The sequence below is a fragment of the Heloderma suspectum genome, chromosome 3 (genome assembly GCF_057233095.1).
Source record: "Heloderma suspectum isolate Gila_16-S chromosome 3, 16-S_ref, whole genome shotgun sequence".
In the NCBI taxonomy this organism is placed as follows: Eukaryota; Metazoa; Chordata; class Lepidosauria; order Squamata; family Helodermatidae; genus Heloderma; species Heloderma suspectum.
Genome location: NC_139460.1, coordinates 320,792,712 through 320,808,320, shown reverse-complemented (window position 1 = coordinate 320,808,320; position 15,609 = coordinate 320,792,712). Strand labels below are relative to the sequence as shown.

The window sequence follows — 15,609 nt, the reverse complement described above, 5'->3', positions numbered from 1 at the left end:
CTCCGACGGTGCCTTGTTGCTGTGTCTCTGCTTAAACGCACTGGCAGCAAAGTGGCGCAGCTTCTACAGCCATACTGCCCTGAACGCGCCCGAGCTCGTCAGGCCTGGATACTACTTGGGTGGGAGACCGCCCGGAAGCGCTGGGTGATGTAGGCTTTTCCTCCTTTGGCTCTTCCTGCTTCCTTTTCCTTTTCTCTCTTCAGCCAACCTGAGCCCCAGCGCAGCTGCTGCCACCGCTTCCCTTTTGCAGCACACTCTTGCTGCCCCTGAAGCTCCTGGCCCGCTGGCTATGGCCTTCCTCCACCACAGGGCAGAGGAGGGCTTGGGCGGGGGGCTTTTCCCTCCAAGCCTTTGGAAAACTAGGCCAGTGCAACCCACAGGTGGGGCGGAATGGGGGACATGCAGCGGACTTGCCCAGCCTGCGAGAGGGGCTGTTCCCCCCTCCCCCGTGACGGCTTCCGGGCATTCATCCCGGTGGTGTGGCGGGGCGGGGCTGCCTCTAGCGGCAACCCTGCTGTTCCCTCGTCCCGGCGCAACCTTGTGGAGATGCAGCTCCAGGGAGACTTGAGACGCCTATGGAGCGCTGGAGCGCGTGTCGGGGCAGCAGCGGTGTTTCAGTGCCTTTTCAGAAGGGCGAAAGGCAGGGAAGCCAAGGTGCAGGCGACAGAAGCAGGAGAATGAGCCCAATGCAGCAAGGCAGGCAGGCGACGCGAAGGGTAGGGGGAGACTGGATCACTGCTGCATTTGACGTTGCGGGTGTGTTCCTGCGGGGCTCCTGCTTTAAGGTGGTGGTGGCAAGGCTGCAGAGCGCCTACGGCCATAGTACCCTGAACATGCCCGATCTCGTCAGGCCTGGATACTACTTGGGTGGGAGACCGCCCGGAAGCGCCGGGTGATGTAGGCTTTTCCTCCTTTGGCTCTTCCTGCTTCCTTTTCCCTTCCTCTCTTCAGCCAGCCTGAGCCCCAGCACACCTGCTGCTGCCGCTTCCCTTTTGCAGCACACTCTGGCTGCCCCTGAAGCTCCTGGCCCGCTGGCTATGGCCTTCTTCCACCAGAGGGCAGAGGAGGGCTTGGGGGGGGGGCTTTTCCCTCCAAGCCATTGGAAAACTAGGCCAGTGCAACCCACATGTGGGGCGGAATGGGGGACATGCAGCGGCCTTGCCCAGCCTGCGAGAGGGGCTGTTCCCCCCTCCCCCGTGACGGCTTCCGGACATTCATCCCGGTGGTGTGGCGGGGCGGGGCTGCCTCTAGCGGCAACCCTGCTGTTCCCTCGTCCCGGCACAAGCTTGTGGAGATGCAGCTCCAGGGAGACTTGAGACGCCTATGGAGCGCTGGAGCGCGTCTCGGGGCAGCAGCGGTGTTTCAGTGCCTTTTCAGAAGGGCGAAAGGCAGGGAAGCCAAGGTGCAGGCGACAGAAGCAGGAGAATGAGGCCCACGCAGCGAGGCAGGCGACGCGAGGGGTAGAGGGAGACTGCCTCGCTGCTGCATTGGAAGTTGCGGGTGTGTTCTTGCAGGGCTCCTGCTTAAAGGCGGTGGTGGCAAGGCAGCAGAGCGTCTACGGCCATACTACCCTGAACGCGCCCGATCTCGTCTGATCTCGGAAGCTAAGCAGGGTCAGGCCTGGTTAGTACTTGGATGGGAGACCGCCTGGGAATACCGGGTGCTGTAGGCTTTTCCTCCTTTTGCTCTTCCCGCTCCCTTTTCCCTTCCTCTTTTCAGCCAGCCTGTGCCCCAGCGCAGCTGCTGGAGGAAAACTGGCTCACCGCAGCATTTTGTCGGGGGAAAACTGGCTCAACGCAGCCTTTTGCTCCGACGGTGCCTTGTTGCTGTATCTCTGCTTAAAGGCACTGGCAGCAAAGCGGCGCAGCTTCTACAGCCATACTGCCCTGAACGCGCCCGAGCTCGTCAGGCCTGGATACTACTTGGGTGGGAGACCGCCCGGAAACGCCGGGTGATGTAGGCTTTTCCTCCTTTGGCTCTTCCTGCTTCCTTTTCCTTTTCTCTCTTCAGCCAACCTGATCCCCAGCGCAGCTGCTGCCACCGCTTCCCTTTTGCAGCACACTCTGGCTGCCCCTGAAGCTCCTGGCCCGCTGGCTATGGCCTTCCTCCACCACAGGGCAGAGGAGGGCTTGGGCGGGGGGCTTTTCCCTCCAAGCCTTTGGAAAACTAGGCCAGTGCAACCCACAGGTGGGGCGGAATGGGGGACATGCAGCGGACTTGCCCAGCCTGCGAGAGGGGCTGTTCCCCCCTCCCCCGTGACGGCTTCCGGGCATTCATCCCGGTGGTGTGGCGGGGCGGGGCTGCCTCTAGCGGCAACCCTGCTGTTCCCTCGTCCCGGCGCAACCTTGTGGAGATGCAGCTCCAGGGAGACTTGAGACGCCTATGGAGCGCTGGAGTGCGTGTCGGGGCAGCAGCGGTGTTTCAGTGCCTTTTCAGAAGGGCGAAAGGCAGGGAAGCCAAGGTGCAGGCGACAGAAGCAGGAGAATGAGCCCAATGCAGCAAGGCAGGCAGGCGACGCGAAGGGTAGGGGGAGACTGGATCACTGCTGCATTTGACGTTGCGGGTGTGTTCCTGCGGGGCTCCTGCTTTAAGGTGGTGGTGGCAAGGCTGCAGAGCGCCTACGGCCATAGTACCCTGAACATGCCCGATCTCGTCAGGCCTGGATACTACTTGGGTGGGAGACCGCCCGGAAGCGCCGGGTGATGTAGGCTTTTCCTCCTTTGGCTCTTCCTGCTTCCTTTTCCCTTCCTCTCTTCAGCCAGCCTGAGCCCCAGCACACCTGCTGCCGCCGCTTCCCTTTTGCAGCACACTCTGGCTGCCCCTGAAGCTCCTGGCCCGCTGGCTATGGCCTTCTTCCACCAGAGGGCAGAAGAGGGCTTGGGGGGGGGGGTTTTCCCTCCAAGCCATTGGAAAACTAGGCCAGTGCAACCCACATGTGGGGCGGAATGGGGGACATGCAGCGGACTTGCCCAGCCTGCGAGAGGGGCTGTTCCCCCCTCCCCTGTGACGGCTTCCGGACATTCATCCCGGTGGTGTGGCGGGGCGGGGCTGCCTCTAGCGGCAACCCTGCTGTTCCCTCGTCCCGGCACAAGCTTGTGGAGATGCAGCTCCAGGGAGACTTGAGACGCCTATGGAGCGCTGGAGCGCGTCTCGGGGCAGCAGCGGTGTTTCAGTGCCTTTTCAGAAGGGCGAAAGGCAGGGAAGCCAAGGTGCAGGCGACAGAAGCAGGAGAATGAGGCCCACGCAGCGAGGCAGGCGACGCGAGGGGTAGAGGGATACTGCCTCGCTGCTGCATTGGAAGTTGCGGGTGTGTTCTTGCAGGGCTCCTGCTTAAAGGCGGTGGTGGCAAGGCACCAGAGCGTCTACGGCCATACTACCCTGAACGCGCCCGATCTCGTCTGATCTCGGAAGGTAAGCAGGGTCAGGCCTGGTTAGTACTTGGATGGGAGACCGCCTGGGAATACCGGGTGCTGTAGGCTTTTCCTCCTTTGGCTCTTCCCGCTCCCTTTTCCCTTCCTCTTTTCAGCCAGCCTGTGCCCCAGCGCAGCTGCTGGAGGAAAACTGGCTCACCGCAGCATTTTGTCGGGGGAAAACTGGCTCAACGCAGCCTTTTGCTGCGACGGTGCCTTGTTGCTGTATCTCTGCTTAAAGGCACTGGCAGCAAAGCGGCGCAGCTTCTACAGCCATACTGCCCTGAACGCGCCCGAGCTCGTCAGGCCTGGATACTACTTGGGTGGGAGACCGCCCGGAAATGCCGGGTGATGTAGGCTTTTCCTCCTTTGGCTCTTCCTGCTTCCTTTTCCCTTCCTCTCTTGTGCCAGCCTGAGCCCCAGCACACCTGCTGCCACCGCTTCCCTTTTGCAGCACACTCTTGCTGCCCCTGAAGCTCCTGGCCCGCTGGCTATGGCCTTCCTCCACCACAGGGCAGAGGAGGGCTTGGGCGGGGGGCTTTTCCCTCCAAGCCTTTGGAAAACTAGGCCAGTGCAACCCACAGGTGGGGCGGAATGGGGGACATGCAGCGGACTTGCCCAGCCTGCGAGAGGGGCTGTTCCCCCCTCCCCCGTGACGGCTTCCGGGCATTCATCCCGGTGGTGTGGCGGGGCGGGGCTGCCTCTAGCGGCAACCCTGCTGTTCCCTCGTCCCGGCGCAACCTTGTGGAGATGCAGCTCCAGGGAGACTTGAGACGCCTATGGAGCGCTGGAGTGCGTGTCGGGGCAGCAGCGGTGTTTCAGTGCCTTTTCAGAAGGGCGAAAGGCAGGGAAGCCAAGGTGCAGGCGACAGAAGCAGGAGAATGAGGCCCATGCAGCGAGGCAGGCGACGCGAGGGGTAGGGGGAGACTGGATCACTGCTGCATTTGACGTTGCGGGTGTGTTCCTGCGGGGCTCCTGCTTTAAGGTGGTGGTGGCAAGGCTGCAGAGCGCCTACGGCCATAGTACCCTGAACATGCCCGATCTCGTCAGGCCTGGATACTACTTGGGTGGGAGACCGCCCGGAAGCGCCGGGTGATGTAGGCTTTTCCTCCTTTGGCTCTTCCTGCTTCCTTTTCCCTTCCTCTCTTCAGCCAGCCTGAGCCCCAGCACACCTGCTGCCGCCGCTTCCCTTTTGCAGCACACTCTGGCTGCCCCTGAAGCTCCTGGCCCGCTGGCTATGGCCTTCTTCCACCAGAGGGCAGAGGAGGGCTTGGGGGGGGGGCTTTTCCCTCCAAGCCATTGGAAAACTAGGCCAGTGCAACCCACATGTGGGGCGGAATGGGGGACATGCAGCGGCCTTGCCCAGCCTGCGAGAGGGGCTGTTCCCCCCTCCCCCGTGACGGCTTCCGGACATTCATCCCGGTGGTGTGGCGGGGCGGGGCTGCCTCTAGCGGCAACCCTGCTGTTCCCTCGTCCCGGCACAAGCTTGTGGAGATGCAGCTCCAGGGAGACTTGAGACGCCTATGGAGCGCTGGAGCGCGTCTCGGGGCAGCAGCGGTGTTTCAGTGCCTTTTCAGAAGGGCGAAAGGCAGGGAAGCCAAGGTGCAGGCGACAGAAGCAGGAGAATGAGGCCCACGCAGCGAGGCAGGCGACGCGAGGGGTAGAGGGAGACTGCCTCGCTGCTGCATTGGAAGTTGCGGGTGTGTTCTTGCAGGGCTCCTGCTTAAAGGCGGTGGTGGCAAGGCACCAGAGCGTCTACGGCCATACTACCCTGAACGCGCCCGATCTCGTCTGATCTCGGAAGCTAAGCAGGGTCAGGCCTGGTTAGTACTTGGATGGGAGACCGCCTGGGAATACCGGGTGCTGTAGGCTTTTCCTCCTTTTGCTCTTCCCGCTCCCTTTTCCCTTCCTCTTTTCAGCCAGCCTGTGCCCCAGCGCAGCTGCTGGAGGAAAACTGGCTCACCGCAGCATTTTGTCGGGGGAAAACTGGCTCAACGCAGCCTTTTGCTGCGACGGTGCCTTGTTGCTGTATCTCTGCTTAAAGGCACTGGCAGCAAAGCGGCGCAGCTTCTACAGCCATACTGCCCTGAACGCGCCCGAGCTCGTCAGGCCTGGATACTACTTGGGTGGGAGACCGCCCGGAAACGCCGGGTGATGTAGGCTTTTCCTCCTTTGGCTCTTCCTGCTTCCTTTTCCTTTTCTCTCTTCAGCCAACCTGATCCCCAGCGCAGCTGCTGCCACCGCTTCCCTTTTGCAGCACACTCTGGCTGCCCCTGAAGCTCCTGGCCCGCTGGCTATGGCCTTCCTCCACCACAGGGCAGAGGAGGGCTTGGGCGGGGGGCTTTTCCCTCCAAGCCTTTGGAAAACTAGGCCAGTGCAACCCACTGGTGGGGCGGAATGGGGGACATGCAGTGGACTTACCCAGCCTGCGAGAGGGGCTGTTCCCCCCTCCCCCGTGACGGCTTCCGGGCATTCATCCCAGTGGTGTGGCGGGGCGGGGCTGCCTCTAGCGGCAACCCTGCTGTTCCCTCGTCCCGGCGCAACCTTGTGGAGATGCGGCTCCAGGGAGGCTTGAGACGTCTACGGAGCGCTGGAGTGCGTGTCGGGGCAGCAGCGGTGTTTCAGTGCCTTTTCAGAAGGGCGAAAGGCAGGGAAGCCAAGGTGCAGGCGACAGAAGCAGGAGAATGAGCCCAATGCAGCAAGGCAGGCAGGCGACGCGAAGGGTAGGGGGAGACTGGATCACTGCTGCATTTGATGTTGCGGGTGTGTTCCTGCGGGGCTCCTGCTTTAAGGTGGTGGTGGCAAGGCTGCAGAGCGCCTACGGCCATAGTACCCTGAACATGCCCAATCTCGTCAGGCCTGGATACTACTTGGGTGGGAGACCGCCCGGAAGCGCCGGGTGATGTAGGCTTTTCCTCCTTTGGCTCTTCCTGCTTCCTTTTCCCTTCCTCTCTTCAGCCAGCCTGAGCCCCAGCACACCTGCTGCCGCCGCTTCCCTTTTGCAGCACACTCTGGCTGCCCCTGAAGCTCCTGGCCCGCTGGCTATGGCCTTCTTCCACCAGAGGGCAGAGGAGGGCTTGGGCGGGGGGCTTTTCCCTCCAAGCCTTTGGAAAACTAGGCCAGTGCAACCCACAGGTGGGGCGGAATGGGGGACATGCAGCGGCCTTGCCCAGCCTGCGAGAGGGGCTGTTCCCCCCTCCCCCGTGACGGCTTCCGGACATTCATCCCGGTGGTGTGGCGGGGCGGGGCTGCCTCTAGCGGCAACCCTGCTGTTCCGTCGTCCCGGCGCAACCTTGTGGAGATGCAGCTCCAGGGAGACTTGAGACGCCTATGGTGCGCTGGAGTGCGTCTCGGGGCAGCAGCGGTGTTTCAGTGCCTTTTCAGAAGGGCGAAAGGCAGGGAAGCCAAGGTGCAGGCGACAGAAGCAGGAGAATGAGGCCCATGCAGCGAGGCAGGCGACGCGAGGGGTAGAGGGAGACTGCCTCGCTGCTGCATTGGAAGTTGCGGGTGTGTTCTTGCAGGGCTCCTGCTTAAAGGCGGTGGTGGCAAGGCACCAGAGCGTCTACGGCCATACTACCCTGAACGCGCCCGATCTCGTCTGATCTCGGAAGGTAAGCAGGATCAGGCCTGGTTAGTACTTGGATGGGAGACCGCCTGGGAATACCGGGTGCTGTAGGCTTTTCCTCCTTTTGCTCTTCCCGCTCCCTTTTCCCTTCCTCTTTTCAGCCAGCCTGTGCCCCAGCGCAGCTGCTGGAGGAAAACTGGCTCACCGCAGCATTTTGTCGGGGGAAAACTGGCTCAACGCAGCCTTTTGCTGCGACGGTGCCTTGTTGCTGTATCTCTGCTTAAAGGCACTGGCAGCAAAGCGGCGCAGCTTCTACAGCCATACTGCCCTGAACGCGCCCGAGCTCGTCAGGCCTGGATACTACTTGGGTGGGAGACCGCCCGGAAATGCCGGGTGATGTAGGCTTTTCCTCCTTTGGCTCTTCCTGCTTCCTTTTCCCTTCCTCTCTTGTGCCAGCCTGAGCCCCAGCACACCTGCTGCCACCGCTTCCCTTTTGCAGCACACTCTGGCTGCCCCTGAAGCTCCTGGCCCGCTGGCTATGGCCTTCCTCCACCACAGGGCAGAGGAGGGCTTGGGCGGGGGGCTTTTCCCTCCAAGCCTTTGGAAAACTAGGCCAGTGCAACCCACAGATGGGGCGGAATGGGGGACATGCAGCGGACTTGCCAGCCTGCGAGAGGGGCTGTTCCCCCCTCCCCCGTGACGGCTTCCGGACATTCATCCCGGTGGTGTGGCGGGGCGGGGCTGCCTCTAGCGGCAACCCTGCTGTTCCCTCGTCCCGGCGCAAGCTTGTGGAGATGCAGCTCCAGGGAGACTTGAGACGCCTATGGAGCGCTGGAGCGCGTCTCGGGGCAGCAGCGGTGTTTCAGTGCCTTTTCAGAAGGGCGAAAGGCAGGGAAGCCAAGGTGCAGGCGACAGAAGCAGGAGAATGAGGCCCACGCAGCGAGGCAGGCGACGCGAGGGGTAGAGGGAGACTGCCTCGCTGCTGCATTAGAAGTTGCGGGTGTGTTCTTGCAGGGCTCCTGCTTAAAGGCGGTGGTGGCAAGGCAGCAGAGCGTCTACGGCCATACTACCCTGAACGCGCCCGATCTCGTCTGATCTCGGAAGCTAAGCAGGGTCAGGCCTGGTTAGTACTTGGATGGGAGACCGCCTGGGAATACCGGGTGCTGTAGGCTTTTCCTCCTTTGGCTCTTCCCGCTCCCTTTTCCCTTCCTCTTTTCAGCCAGCCTGTGCCCCAGCGCAGCTGCTGGAGGAAAACTGGCTCACCGCAGCATTTTGTCAGGGGAAAACTGGCTCAACACAGCCTTTTGCTCCGACGGTGCCTTGTTGCTGTGTCTCTGCTTAAACGCACTGGCAGCAAAGTGGCGCAGCTTCTACAGCCATACTGCCCTGAACGCGCCCGAGCTCGTCAGGCCTGGATACTACTTGGGTGGGAGACCGCCCGGAAGCGCTGGGTGATGTAGGCTTTTCCTCCTTTGGCTCTTCCTGCTTCCTTTTCCTTTTCTCTCTTCAGCCAACCTGAGCCCCAGCGCAGCTGCTGCCACCGCTTCCCTTTTGCAGCACACTCTTGCTGCCCCTGAAGCTCCTGGCCCGCTGGCTATGGCCTTCCTCCACCACAGGGCAGAGGAGGGCTTGGGCGGGGGGCTTTTCCCTCCAAGCCTTTGGAAAACTAGGCCAGTGCAACCCACAGGTGGGGCGGAATGGGGGACATGCAGCGGACTTGCCCAGCCTGCGAGAGGGGCTGTTCCCCCCTCCCCCGTGACGGCTTCCGGGCATTCATCCCGGTGGTGTGGCGGGGCGGGGCTGCCTCTAGCGGCAACCCTGCTGTTCCCTCGTCCCGGCGCAACCTTGTGGAGATGCAGCTCCAGGGAGACTTGAGACGCCTATGGAGCGCTGGAGCGCGTGTCGGGGCAGCAGCGGTGTTTCAGTGCCTTTTCAGAAGGGCGAAAGGCAGGGAAGCCAAGGTGCAGGCGACAGAAGCAGGAGAATGAGCCCAATGCAGCAAGGCAGGCAGGCGACGCGAAGGGTAGGGGGAGACTGGATCACTGCTGCATTTGACGTTGCGGGTGTGTTCCTGCGGGGCTCCTGCTTTAAGGTGGTGGTGGCAAGGCTGCAGAGCGCCTACGGCCATAGTACCCTGAACATGCCCGATCTCGTCAGGCCTGGATACTACTTGGGTGGGAGACCGCCCGGAAGCGCCGGGTGATGTAGGCTTTTCCTCCTTTGGCTCTTCCTGCTTCCTTTTCCCTTCCTCTCTTCAGCCAGCCTGAGCCCCAGCACACCTGCTGCTGCCGCTTCCCTTTTGCAGCACACTCTGGCTGCCCCTGAAGCTCCTGGCCCGCTGGCTATGGCCTTCTTCCACCAGAGGGCAGAGGAGGGCTTGGGGGGGGGGCTTTTCCCTCCAAGCCATTGGAAAACTAGGCCAGTGCAACCCACATGTGGGGCGGAATGGGGGACATGCAGCGGCCTTGCCCAGCCTGCGAGAGGGGCTGTTCCCCCCTCCCCCGTGACGGCTTCCGGACATTCATCCCGGTGGTGTGGCGGGGCGGGGCTGCCTCTAGCGGCAACCCTGCTGTTCCCTCGTCCCGGCACAAGCTTGTGGAGATGCAGCTCCAGGGAGACTTGAGACGCCTATGGAGCGCTGGAGCGCGTCTCGGGGCAGCAGCGGTGTTTCAGTGCCTTTTCAGAAGGGCGAAAGGCAGGGAAGCCAAGGTGCAGGCGACAGAAGCAGGAGAATGAGGCCCACGCAGCGAGGCAGGCGACGCGAGGGGTAGAGGGAGACTGCCTCGCTGCTGCATTGGAAGTTGCGGGTGTGTTCTTGCAGGGCTCCTGCTTAAAGGCGGTGGTGGCAAGGCAGCAGAGCGTCTACGGCCATACTACCCTGAACGCGCCCGATCTCGTCTGATCTCGGAAGCTAAGCAGGGTCAGGCCTGGTTAGTACTTGGATGGGAGACCGCCTGGGAATACCGGGTGCTGTAGGCTTTTCCTCCTTTTGCTCTTCCCGCTCCCTTTTCCCTTCCTCTTTTCAGCCAGCCTGTGCCCCAGCGCAGCTGCTGGAGGAAAACTGGCTCACCGCAGCATTTTGTCGGGGGAAAACTGGCTCAACGCAGCCTTTTGCTCCGACGGTGCCTTGTTGCTGTATCTCTGCTTAAAGGCACTGGCAGCAAAGCGGCGCAGCTTCTACAGCCATACTGCCCTGAACGCGCCCGAGCTCGTCAGGCCTGGATACTACTTGGGTGGGAGACCGCCCGGAAACGCCGGGTGATGTAGGCTTTTCCTCCTTTGGCTCTTCCTGCTTCCTTTTCCTTTTCTCTCTTCAGCCAACCTGATCCCCAGCGCAGCTGCTGCCACCGCTTCCCTTTTGCAGCACACTCTGGCTGCCCCTGAAGCTCCTGGCCCGCTGGCTATGGCCTTCCTCCACCACAGGGCAGAGGAGGGCTTGGGCGGGGGGCTTTTCCCTCCAAGCCTTTGGAAAACTAGGCCAGTGCAACCCACAGGTGGGGCGGAATGGGGGACATGCAGCGGACTTGCCCAGCCTGCGAGAGGGGCTGTTCCCCCCTCCCCCGTGACGGCTTCCGGGCATTCATCCCGGTGGTGTGGCGGGGCGGGGCTGCCTCTAGCGGCAACCCTGCTGTTCCCTCGTCCCGGCGCAACCTTGTGGAGATGCAGCTCCAGGGAGACTTGAGACGCCTATGGAGCGCTGGAGTGCGTGTCGGGGCAGCAGCGGTGTTTCAGTGCCTTTTCAGAAGGGCGAAAGGCAGGGAAGCCAAGGTGCAGGCGACAGAAGCAGGAGAATGAGCCCAATGCAGCAAGGCAGGCAGGCGACGCGAAGGGTAGGGGGAGACTGGATCACTGCTGCATTTGACGTTGCGGGTGTGTTCCTGCGGGGCTCCTGCTTTAAGGTGGTGGTGGCAAGGCTGCAGAGCGCCTACGGCCATAGTACCCTGAACATGCCCGATCTCGTCAGGCCTGGATACTACTTGGGTGGGAGACCGCCCGGAAGCGCCGGGTGATGTAGGCTTTTCCTCCTTTGGCTCTTCCTGCTTCCTTTTCCCTTCCTCTCTTCAGCCAGCCTGAGCCCCAGCACACCTGCTGCCGCCGCTTCCCTTTTGCAGCACACTCTGGCTGCCCCTGAAGCTCCTGGCCCGCTGGCTATGGCCTTCTTCCACCAGAGGGCAGAAGAGGGCTTGGGGGGGGGGGGTTTTCCCTCCAAGCCATTGGAAAACTAGGCCAGTGCAACCCACATGTGGGGCGGAATGGGGGACATGCAGCGGACTTGCCCAGCCTGCGAGAGGGGCTGTTCCCCCCTCCCCTGTGACGGCTTCCGGACATTCATCCCGGTGGTGTGGCGGGGCGGGGCTGCCTCTAGCGGCAACCCTGCTGTTCCCTCGTCCCGGCACAAGCTTGTGGAGATGCAGCTCCAGGGAGACTTGAGACGCCTATGGAGCGCTGGAGCGCGTCTCGGGGCAGCAGCGGTGTTTCAGTGCCTTTTCAGAAGGGCGAAAGGCAGGGAAGCCAAGGTGCAGGCGACAGAAGCAGGAGAATGAGGCCCACGCAGCGAGGCAGGCGACGCGAGGGGTAGAGGGATACTGCCTCGCTGCTGCATTGGAAGTTGCGGGTGTGTTCTTGCAGGGCTCCTGCTTAAAGGCGGTGGTGGCAAGGCACCAGAGCGTCTACGGCCATACTACCCTGAACGCGCCCGATCTCGTCTGATCTCGGAAGGTAAGCAGGGTCAGGCCTGGTTAGTACTTGGATGGGAGACCGCCTGGGAATACCGGGTGCTGTAGGCTTTTCCTCCTTTGGCTCTTCCCGCTCCCTTTTCCCTTCCTCTTTTCAGCCAGCCTGTGCCCCAGCGCAGCTGCTGGAGGAAAACTGGCTCACCGCAGCATTTTGTCGGGGGAAAACTGGCTCAACGCAGCCTTTTGCTGCGACGGTGCCTTGTTGCTGTATCTCTGCTTAAAGGCACTGGCAGCAAAGCGGCGCAGCTTCTACAGCCATACTGCCCTGAACGCGCCCGAGCTCGTCAGGCCTGGATACTACTTGGGTGGGAGACCGCCCGGAAATGCCGGGTGATGTAGGCTTTTCCTCCTTTGGCTCTTCCTGCTTCCTTTTCCCTTCCTCTCTTGTGCCAGCCTGAGCCCCAGCACACCTGCTGCCACCGCTTCCCTTTTGCAGCACACTCTTGCTGCCCCTGAAGCTCCTGGCCCGCTGGCTATGGCCTTCCTCCACCACAGGGCAGAGGAGGGCTTGGGCGGGGGGCTTTTCCCTCCAAGCCTTTGGAAAACTAGGCCAGTGCAACCCACAGGTGGGGCGGAATGGGGGACATGCAGCGGACTTGCCCAGCCTGCGAGAGGGGCTGTTCCCCCCTCCCCCGTGACGGCTTCCGGGCATTCATCCCGGTGGTGTGGCGGGGCGGGGCTGCCTCTAGCGGCAACCCTGCTGTTCCCTCGTCCCGGCGCAACCTTGTGGAGATGCAGCTCCAGGGAGACTTGAGACGCCTATGGAGCGCTGGAGTGCGTGTCGGGGCAGCAGCGGTGTTTCAGTGCCTTTTCAGAAGGGCGAAAGGCAGGGAAGCCAAGGTGCAGGCGACAGAAGCAGGAGAATGAGGCCCATGCAGCGAGGCAGGCGACGCGAGGGGTAGGGGGAGACTGGATCACTGCTGCATTTGACGTTGCGGGTGTGTTCCTGCGGGGCTCCTGCTTTAAGGTGGTGGTGGCAAGGCTGCAGAGCGCCTACGGCCATAGTACCCTGAACATGCCCGATCTCGTCAGGCCTGGATACTACTTGGGTGGGAGACCGCCCGGAAGCGCCGGGTGATGTAGGCTTTTCCTCCTTTGGCTCTTCCTGCTTCCTTTTCCCTTCCTCTCTTCAGCCAGCCTGAGCCCCAGCACACCTGCTGCCGCCGCTTCCCTTTTGCAGCACACTCTGGCTGCCCCTGAAGCTCCTGGCCCGCTGGCTATGGCCTTCTTCCACCAGAGGGCAGAGGAGGGCTTGGGGGGGGGGCTTTTCCCTCCAAGCCATTGGAAAACTAGGCCAGTGCAACCCACATGTGGGGCGGAATGGGGGACATGCAGCGGCCTTGCCCAGCCTGCGAGAGGGGCTGTTCCCCCCTCCCCCGTGACGGCTTCCGGACATTCATCCCGGTGGTGTGGCGGGGCGGGGCTGCCTCTAGCGGCAACCCTGCTGTTCCCTCGTCCCGGCACAAGCTTGTGGAGATGCAGCTCCAGGGAGACTTGAGACGCCTATGGAGCGCTGGAGCGCGTCTCGGGGCAGCAGCGGTGTTTCAGTGCCTTTTCAGAAGGGCGAAAGGCAGGGAAGCCAAGGTGCAGGCGACAGAAGCAGGAGAATGAGGCCCACGCAGCGAGGCAGGCGACGCGAGGGGTAGAGGGAGACTGCCTCGCTGCTGCATTGGAAGTTGCGGGTGTGTTCTTGCAGGGCTCCTGCTTAAAGGCGGTGGTGGCAAGGCACCAGAGCGTCTACGGCCATACTACCCTGAACGCGCCCGATCTCGTCTGATCTCGGAAGCTAAGCAGGGTCAGGCCTGGTTAGTACTTGGATGGGAGACCGCCTGGGAATACCGGGTGCTGTAGGCTTTTCCTCCTTTTGCTCTTCCCGCTCCCTTTTCCCTTCCTCTTTTCAGCCAGCCTGTGCCCCAGCGCAGCTGCTGGAGGAAAACTGGCTCACCGCAGCATTTTGTCGGGGGAAAACTGGCTCAACGCAGCCTTTTGCTGCGACGGTGCCTTGTTGCTGTATCTCTGCTTAAAGGCACTGGCAGCAAAGCGGCGCAGCTTCTACAGCCATACTGCCCTGAACGCGCCCGAGCTCGTCAGGCCTGGATACTACTTGGGTGGGAGACCGCCCGGAAACGCCGGGTGATGTAGGCTTTTCCTCCTTTGGCTCTTCCTGCTTCCTTTTCCTTTTCTCTCTTCAGCCAACCTGATCCCCAGCGCAGCTGCTGCCACCGCTTCCCTTTTGCAGCACACTCTGGCTGCCCCTGAAGCTCCTGGCCCGCTGGCTATGGCCTTCCTCCACCACAGGGCAGAGGAGGGCTTGGGCGGGGGGCTTTTCCCTCCAAGCCTTTGGAAAACTAGGCCAGTGCAACCCACAGGTGGGGCGGAATGGGGGACATGCAGCGGACTTGCCAGCCTGCGAGAGGGGCTGTTCCCCCCTCCCCCGTGACGGCTTCCGGACATTCATCCCGGTGGTGTGGCGGGGCGGGGCTGCCTCTAGCGGCAACCCTGCTGTTCCCTCGTCCCGGCGCAACCTTGTGGAGATGCAGCTCCAGGGAGGCTTGAGACGCCTATGGAGCGCTGGAGTGCGTCTCGGGGCAGCAGCGGTGTTTCAGTGCCTTTTCAGAAGGGCGAAAGGCAGGGAAGCCAAGGTGCAGGCGACAGAAGCAGGAGAATGAGCCCAATGCAGCAAGGCAGGCAGGCGACGCGAAGGGTAGGGGGAGACTGGATCACTGCTGCATTTGACGTTGCGGGTGTGTTCCTGCGGGGCTCCTGCTTTAAGGTGGTGGTGGCAAGGCTGCAGAGCGCCTACGGCCATAGTACCCTGAATATGCCCGATCTCGTCAGGCCTGGATACTACTTGGGTGGGAGACCGCCCGGAAGCGCCGGGTGATGTAGGCTTTTCCTCCTTTGGCTCTTCCTGCTTCCTTTTCCCTTCCTCTCTTCAGCCAGCCTGAGCCCCAGCACACCTGCTGCCGCCGCTTCCCTTTTGCAGCACACTCTGGCTGCCCCTGAAGCTCCTGGCCCGCTGGCTATGGCCTTCTTCCACCAGAGGGCAGAGGAGGGCTTGGGGGGGGGGCTTTTCCCTCCAAGCCATTGGAAAACTAGGCCAGTGCAACCCACATGTGGGGCGGAATGGGGGACATGCAGCGGCCTTGCCCAGCCTGCGAGAGGGGCTGTTCCCCCCTCCCCCGTGACGGCTTCCGGACATTCATCCCGGTGGTGTGGCGGGGCGGGGCTGCCTCTAGCGGCAACCCTGCTGTTCCCTCGTCCCGGCGCAAGCTTGTGGAGATGCAGCTCCAGGGAGACTTGAGACGCCTATGGAGCGCTGGAGCGCGTCTCGGGGCAGCAGCGGTGTTTCAGTGCCTTTTCAGAAGGGCGAAAGGCAGGGAAGCCAAGGTGCAGGCGACAGAAGCAGGAGAATGAGGCCCACGCAGCGAGGCAGGCGACGCGAGGGGTAGAGGGAGACTGCCTCGCTGCTGCATTGGAAGTTGCGGGTGTGTTCCTGCGGGGCTCCTGCTTAAAGGCGGTGGTGGCAAGGCAGCAGAGCGTCTACGGCCATACTACCCTGAACGCGCCCGATCTCGTCTGATCTCGGAAGCTAAGCAGGGTCAGGCCTGGTTAGTACTTGGATGGGAGACCGCCTGGGAATACCGGGTGCTGTAGGCTTTTCCTCCTTTTGCTCTTCCCGCTGCCTTTTCCCTTCCTCTTTTCAGCCAGCCTGTGCCCCAGCGCAGCTGCTGGAGGAAAACTGGCTCACCGCAGCATTTTGTCAGGGGAAAACTGGCTCAACACAGCCTTTTGCTCCGACGGTGCCTTGTTGCTGTGTCTCTGCTTAAACGCACTGGCAGCAAAGTGGCGCAGCTTCTACAGCCATACTGCCCTGAACGCGCCCGAGCTCGTCAGG

The 15,609-nt window shown here is 62.2% G+C and overlaps 9 non-coding genes across 9 annotated transcripts; all 9 read left to right on the top strand.

Annotated features, from left to right (window-relative positions):
* The first annotated feature begins 1,553 nt into the window (after nt 1-1,553).
* LOC146351668 (5S ribosomal RNA) lies at nt 1,554-1,672 on the top strand. The gene has a single exon (XR_014789688.1). It is a non-coding gene; the product is annotated as a 5S ribosomal RNA (ribosomal RNA).
* A 1,688-nt stretch (nt 1,673-3,360) lies between these two features.
* On the top strand, nt 3,361-3,479 carry LOC146351667 (5S ribosomal RNA). The gene has a single exon (XR_014789740.1). It is a non-coding gene; the product is annotated as a 5S ribosomal RNA (ribosomal RNA).
* Nucleotides 3,480-5,163: 1,684 nt separating this feature from the next.
* Nucleotides 5,164-5,282, top strand: LOC146351666 (5S ribosomal RNA). The gene has a single exon (XR_014789811.1). It is a non-coding gene; the product is annotated as a 5S ribosomal RNA (ribosomal RNA).
* A 1,688-nt stretch (nt 5,283-6,970) lies between these two features.
* LOC146351665 (5S ribosomal RNA) lies at nt 6,971-7,089 on the top strand. Its single transcript, XR_014789765.1, has one exon. It is a non-coding gene; the product is annotated as a 5S ribosomal RNA (ribosomal RNA).
* A 939-nt stretch (nt 7,090-8,028) lies between these two features.
* On the top strand, nt 8,029-8,147 carry LOC146351664 (5S ribosomal RNA). The gene has a single exon (XR_014789810.1). It is a non-coding gene; the product is annotated as a 5S ribosomal RNA (ribosomal RNA).
* A 1,688-nt stretch (nt 8,148-9,835) lies between these two features.
* On the top strand, nt 9,836-9,954 carry LOC146351663 (5S ribosomal RNA). The gene has a single exon (XR_014789809.1). It is a non-coding gene; the product is annotated as a 5S ribosomal RNA (ribosomal RNA).
* A 1,689-nt stretch (nt 9,955-11,643) lies between these two features.
* On the top strand, nt 11,644-11,762 carry LOC146351662 (5S ribosomal RNA). The gene has a single exon (XR_014789729.1). It is a non-coding gene; the product is annotated as a 5S ribosomal RNA (ribosomal RNA).
* A 1,684-nt stretch (nt 11,763-13,446) lies between these two features.
* On the top strand, nt 13,447-13,565 carry LOC146351661 (5S ribosomal RNA). Its single transcript, XR_014789808.1, has one exon. It is a non-coding gene; the product is annotated as a 5S ribosomal RNA (ribosomal RNA).
* Nucleotides 13,566-15,252: 1,687 nt separating this feature from the next.
* LOC146351660 (5S ribosomal RNA) lies at nt 15,253-15,371 on the top strand. Its single transcript, XR_014789807.1, has one exon. It is a non-coding gene; the product is annotated as a 5S ribosomal RNA (ribosomal RNA).
* The last annotated feature ends 238 nt before the right edge of the window (nt 15,372-15,609 follow it).